Raw genomic sequence first — 6,793 nt, 5'->3', positions numbered from 1 at the left:
GCGCGTATATTGCCTCCATTTCGTTCACTTCCTTTTCTGATGATGCCTGTTTTTCTTTCATATTTGGGTTGGTTCTTTGTTTCACCATGGTTTCTCTTCTCAAGGTGTTTGGTTATGAAGTTCTCTCTGCTTTCCGTGTTGGTTCTTCTTCATTTCCTCTTGGTTCCTACACTTATTGTTGAATTGGTCTTCCATTCTTTTCATCCACCTTATGGCCATTTCTCTGTATTCTTTCTCTGACAGGTTGCTTGCGTCCATTGCCTCCATTTCGTTCACTTCCTTTTCTGATGATGCCTGTTTTTCTTTCATATTTGGGTTGGTTCTTTGTTTCACCATGGTTTCTCTTCTCAAGGTGTTTGGTTATGAAGTTCTCTCTCTGCTTTCCATGAGAAGAAGCAGTGCTTGTCTGAGTTCACTCAGTCATGCTGCTTGAGATCCCTTGTTTCCAGGTTAGTAGCTGGTCTCTGGATGCCGGCAACAATCGCCCAAAATGGCGCAGTCTCCGCTGCTGTGCTGGCGCACCAAGAGAGGTTTCAGCCGCAGTCTCCAACCGTCCTTTTTTTCCTGGGGGTCCGCGGTCTTTCCTAGCTGCAGACAGTCTCTCAGCTGAAAATCCTCTGCCTATTCGGGCTGTATGTTACCCGTTTCAGCTGCTCACCCTTATCTGCTCCAGGAGAAGGCACAGGACATGTCCCTTTATACCTCCGCCATTTTCCCTCCCCCTAGATTATATGTTCTTTATGGCTCCATAAAATTAAGACATGGACAGGTTTGGTCTAGGTGGACTCCTTGAACAGAATTGTATGGCCAGTCTCTTCCTTCTTTCAGTGTGTTTTGTCCTACAGTTTATAGGCCAGCAGCTGAGAAGGCCAGGATCTCTCTCTGCAAGTTGTTCATTTTGGGGAATTCTTTACTCCTTAGTAATTTCACTGGGATAGGAGATGAGGGAGGAGTCAGGAGAGAGTAGTAGGAGGGAAGGAATTTATCATAGAAAGTGTAAGAGGAAATGACAATAGAAGGGATTAATGTCAAATCTTTCTGATCATAAATCTTTCTCCTTGGAAAAGCAATCCAAGAAAGAAGGTCATTCAAGATTAGAATGGAATGGATTCTATAAAAAATTGGCTGATTAGAAAGCAGTAAGGGGAACTGGGAAACATATCAAGCAGTGAAATAACCTGGGTTTACATTTACCCTTTATAGTTTTATAAACCTTAGAAAGTGACCTCACCTCCCTGAGTCTCAGCTTCTTCATCTATAAAATGGGCATAATACCACCTAGCTTTTTATGAAGATGATGAATATGTAAGTGCCTGGAACAAAGTTTAAGCTTGAATTAAAATGTGTGTGTGTGTGTATGTGTGTGTGTGTGTGTGTGTGTGTGTGTGTGTCCCTCACCTTTAAGTCTATTACATGCTGGAGCATGCCAGTGGAATTCCTGATTTTGAAGTTTTTATCGTTAGCATTGCCATCTACCTGCACTATCATCAAGAAAGAGCAGAGTTCATGCCAAACTCCAGATCAGCCTTTGTTCTAGCACATTAAATTCATGCCATCAATTGTACTATACCTACTGGACCTTTGTACTATACCTTTCTTGGACCTTTTATATTCTAAGGATGTAAGATGGACATTATTCATCTTTGTATTCCCAGTGCCTGACCCAGTGCAGTTAGTCTAAAAAGGTTGTTAGATAAATGAGAAGTACATAGATATTGGTTCTTTTTAGTTTTTGTAACACCATAAGAATAGTGACAGAGTCTCTTATATTTGTATTTCATTTTGGCTTTTAAATAGTTTTGCATATATTAACTTAATGTCATGTAATTCTAACCAGAAAACCATGAGCAAGGACATAACCACTCCCATCCATATTCCTATTTCATATTGGGGCAAAACAGAGGCCCAGCGCAGGGGTAGAACTTGTATAATTCATGTTCAGGGGTGACATCAAAACCAAGTCCATGATTTCTAGCCTAGCCCCAAGTGGCTAGTATTGAACTAGAAAATATTTTTGAGGTCCTACTGTGTGTATTCTACAAGTCAGGTACTCAGAAAATGGGAAGAATTTATAACCCAGTCCAGGAAAGGCTCCACATCTACTCGTTGAAATTCTGCTCCTCCTGCAAGGCCCACCTCAAGGGCCCGCTCCTTCCTGGAGCCTCTGGAGTTGAGTCCAGTCTCTGAGTTCCTAGAGCATTTACTTTTGCCTTCTGTCTTGACAGTACACTGATAATAGGGTGCCCTGCTCCATAGGCATGTGCATCTTCGTCATATCTTCTGCCGCTACCTGGAAAACAGGGCGGATGTGTTCATCTTTGCATTCCCTTCAAAGACTAACATCCTACTTGGCTCACATTGTCCCACAGAAATGTTTGTTGGAGAGAAGGGGAGAGGGAGAAGGGGTCCTGCCTTGGTCTGCCAGCAGAGTGGGCAGTAGATTCTGGAGCTGGATAGGAACAGGCACTTAGTGAAAAATCTTGGGTGGGTGGGGGAGGGCGGGATAGTCTCATAAAGAGTTATATGTGAGTATTAGTGAGGCTGTGAATTTAATTTTATGAAACCATGAGAAACTCATTTGATAAGTAAGAGATGTGCTGGCTATCTTCAGATAAGTAATTCAAATATAACTTAGAAGACTTGTACTTGAGAGTCAGTGTAGAATAAGGGTCTGAACATTGAACTAGAAGTTAAAAAACCCCAGGCCTTCACACCACCAACCATTAGATGCTGGCTGAATCATTGAACCTCTCCACTGAACTCTTGTTATAAAATGGAAACAATTAGAGTCTCCCCTCCCTCAGCATTGTTTGAGGGTTAAATGAGATCATCCATGTAGGGTACTTAGCAGAGTGTCTGGAACAATGTGGGCACTTGATCAGTAGTAATCAGAATTATCATTAAGTGATCGGTGGAAGGTGGTAACTATTTAGTCTATGATTTTTTAAAAATAGACCAAATTTAGAATTTTACTGTCTTGAAGTCTGCTTCAGGACTTTGGTCTAGATTCTCTTTAAATCACCTCAGGCTCTAACAACCTGTAATTCTAATGTTATTTGTTGTCACTGTGCTGAAGTGTGTTTGGCTATTGCTGCCAATGTGGGAGTTACACAGAGCCGGCTGTCCAGTGAAGCAAGGTGAGGAAAGGGGTGCCTAAGTCCTGAATCAGGTGAAGCACCAAGGGCATAGCACAAAACTGGATCAGTCCCTGGGAGGTTGGAGAGCAAAGCTCTGGACAGCTCTGCCACTGTTTATCTCTAGCCCCACCCTAGATATGAAGGTGCAGAGACTTCCAGAACATTTTCTCAAAACTCTTCACTGAGGCTCATATCTGGCCCCATCCAGCCTTCAGGTTCGAGCCAGCAGCAACCTTGAGGCTGTGTCACCCATACTTGGCCCATCTGACTATTTGATATTAAAGCCACATTACTCTCCATGGGTTGTTTTTTTTTAGCCAATTCCATTCAATTCTAAATAGAGAGGGGGAAATTTCCCTAGACCTTCACCAGGTAGTAATTTTTGCATTCCTAGAAACAAAAACAGGGAGACAGACACTGTTAGTAGAATACATACGTTGAGTCAATCTCCCAATAGTGGGGACACGCTTTATGTCATATTCAATACACACTTATAAAGCACCTGCCAAGTGCAGGTATCAGGGAAAAATAATGAGCAAAAACAGACAGTCCCCATAGCCAGTAGAGAGTGCAGAAGCCAGGTGTCAATAAAATAATCCCACAGATAGGCACATTATTAAGATCTGTGATAATGCTAAGAAGCAGAGTCTCATGGCTACCCAGGACTTCAACAAGGCCAGCCAGTCAGGATATGGCTCACAGGTGGGCCTCCCTAGCCCGGTACTCAAACCAATGGAGCAGGTACTCAGAGAGGCTCCCTCCTGGCAACTGCATACAGTCATCCAATCTGCTGCCCAGATGCTGAGGTCTTGTCTGGGAAGGTGAAAACCTTCCTGCTTCAAAGTCAGTTGACTTCACTACTTTTGCAGGGCACACATGGTTCAGTTTGCCTGTGTACTGTGCCCACATGGATTTTCATCTTTGTATAGACCATTCCCTGAATCCCGAAGCAAGGGAATGGGATGCCATCCAGCCATCTGAGAGTCCCAGGTGGGGAGCTAGAGCTCAGAGGAGACAACAAAATAATTGCAAGCACATGAGTTCATTGTTTCTCGGGCTTTCTTTTCACTTGTGTGAAACCATAACAGAAAGTGGCCTGTTGGGTTCAGGAGCTGTCCAGGGTTGTAGGTTCCCAATTTCCACATTCAATACAGATTTGACCAGAAAGACTATCATAGTAAGCAGAGTCGGCCACTCACTGCTCATTTAGGTTGAGAGAAAATAGAATTGTTCCTAGAAAGTGTGCATTTCATAGAGGTCTCTCTGCCCAAGGTCTCTCGGGGGGCTGAGATACAATAAGATGAGTGAACCTTAAAGAGCTTGTGGGGGGGGGGGGACATTTTGAGGGGGACTCCCCTCAGCTCTGGGAAGTAACCATGGCAACAGATACATCATTGCTCTTAAATGCATGCAGGCCTACTGAGAGACTTTGCTTTATTTTTTTATAGGAAATCACAACTTTTTCATTCAGTCCTTCAAGTGCCCATGTTGGAATCAACATGCCTCAAAATAGACATTATCTTTCCCCTCTTTACACACCCTACTCACCTCCTACAACCCATTGCCCCTCTCTACATTCCCTGCCTTGTTAATGACATCACCTGTTGCCCAAGCTAGAGAGACCCAGAGTCATGCATTTGCCCTGGAAGCTGGCCCAGAAGGTCCACCTTCCCTCTGCCTCCTGTTCTTAGTCTCCCAAACCCCTATCTTTTCCCAGCTGACTCAACATCAGACCGTCGCTCTTGTGGCATCTGGCCGGGGCTGCCTGCTAGACTCTGCAGTTTAGACCAGGCATGCTCTTGCAGCTTCCAAATGAAGGCCATACAACCTGTTCTCAGATGCCTGTTTCTACAGAAATTAAGATGTTTTCTACGTAGTACTGAAATCCTGGTATCAGATGTCTCTTAGAAATGTAGAGATTATTTTATCCTCTAGATAAAGGAAGTGAGAACCACCAAGGTGAAGTGGCTTGCCTTTGGCCAAAACCAGACTGAAATGCAAGTCTTTTAGATCACACAGGCCAGCCCTAGGTCCACTAGAGCAGGGGTTGGCAAACTTTTTCTGTAAAAGACCACATAGTAACTATTAAAATAAGCTCTGCAGGCCATATAGTCTCTGATGCAACTACTCAACTCTGTCCATTTGCGCAAAAGCAGCTGTGTACAATGCATAAACAAGTGGGCATGGCTGTGTCCCAACTCGTTTATTGACACAAACAAGCAGCAGGCTGAATTTGTCTCTCAGGCTGTGGTTTGCCGATCCCTGCACTAGAACCTCTTATGGTCCACACCCAGCAGCACTGGGATTGCCTGAGAATATAAAAAAATGCAGACTCTCAAGTCCCAGGCCAGACCTCCTGCAGCAGAATCTGTGTTTCAACAACATTCCCTGTGATACTAAAGTTTGAGAAGCACTGCCCTGGTAAGCTGGTTAATTCCCTAATAATGCCGGAAAGAAACTTCATGTATTAGAAAAAGGAGCCCCAGGAGGTTAACTGACCTATCCAAGGTCACATGAATAAATGGGTCTGACTAGAGGCTAAGTCCTAGGGTTTCAAACACAGAGTTCTTTTCTACACCAGACTACCCAGCCCAGCCTCCCATTTATGGCTGGCCCTAACCCAACTGGAATTGGCTGGAAATTCAAAGAAAGCAATCATTCATTCTTCTTCAGCTGACTTCTAAATCAAGAGGACTCACATTCACACTAACCCCCAACCCAAAGACCTGGAGGGGCTGTCAAGGTTGAAGTGTGCCTCCAGGCGGCTCAGCATCTGCAGAAGGGAAACTTGCTCACACAGGTCCAAGCTGGAGTTAAACTCCAACTTAATTCCTGCCTTAGGAGGTTTGCTTCTCAAAATAGAACCACAGAGCCAAGGAACCTTTCATTTTTCATATGCAGAAGAAACTTCTAGCCTAGCTCTTTGGCAGGCTTGGACACTTTACATTTTTCCCTCCTGTGCTTGCCTCATCTTGGCCCGCGCACCAGCCCCTGTTCCCTGGTCGCAGTTCTTCTGCTATTTTATATGGGGCACCTCCTAAGACCCAGCCCACAGCAAAACTCCATGCTGGCCACACAGACAATACACAACAGAGCCTAGATTCAAGCCTGCCTTCAAGAACCTCCAGCAGTGCTCCCGATAGAGAATGCAAGCAAGAGTACCACATGGTCTAGCTAGCCCTTCAGTAGTTCACAGTATACATGGAGGAAATACATGTGGAACAATCATGTTAGCACTGGTATTCGAGGCAAGCACCATGGAGCAGCAGAAATAGAGTATCATAAGAGTGTGGGAGCCCTAACCAGTTTGGCTCAGTGGATAGAGTGTCAGCCTGCGGACTGAAGGGTCCCAGGTTCGATTCAGGTCAAGGGCATGTACCTTGGTTGTGGGCACATCCCCAGTAGGGGGTGTGCAGGAGGCAGCTGATCAATGTTTCTCTCTCATTGATGTTTCTAACTCTCTATCCCTCTCCCTTCCTCTCTGTAAAAAAATCAATAGAATATATTTTTTTTAAAAAAAAGAGTGTGGGAGGTAAGAAAAAAAAGGGGGCCCTCCTTAGGAACTCTATCCCCAGCTGCCCAGCACTGTGCCATGCACCTAGAAGTGATCGATGAATATTTGAATTAATGAATGAATGAATGAATGAACGAACAAG

At 44.4% G+C, this 6,793-nt stretch overlaps 1 protein-coding gene across 5 annotated transcripts in view; it reads left to right on the top strand.

The window, feature by feature from the left end:
* DGKG (diacylglycerol kinase gamma) overlaps nt 1-6,793 on the top strand; it is a 197,507-nt gene that overhangs the window by 166,644 nt on the left and 24,070 nt on the right. The gene's annotated exons all lie outside the window — the stretch shown is intronic.

The sequence above is a fragment of the Myotis davidii genome, unplaced genomic scaffold (assembly GCF_000327345.1).
Source record: "Myotis davidii unplaced genomic scaffold, ASM32734v1 scaffold1252, whole genome shotgun sequence".
NCBI lineage: Eukaryota > Metazoa > Chordata > Mammalia > Chiroptera > Vespertilionidae > Myotis > Myotis davidii.
This window is presented reverse-complemented; position numbering and strand designations above follow the sequence as displayed.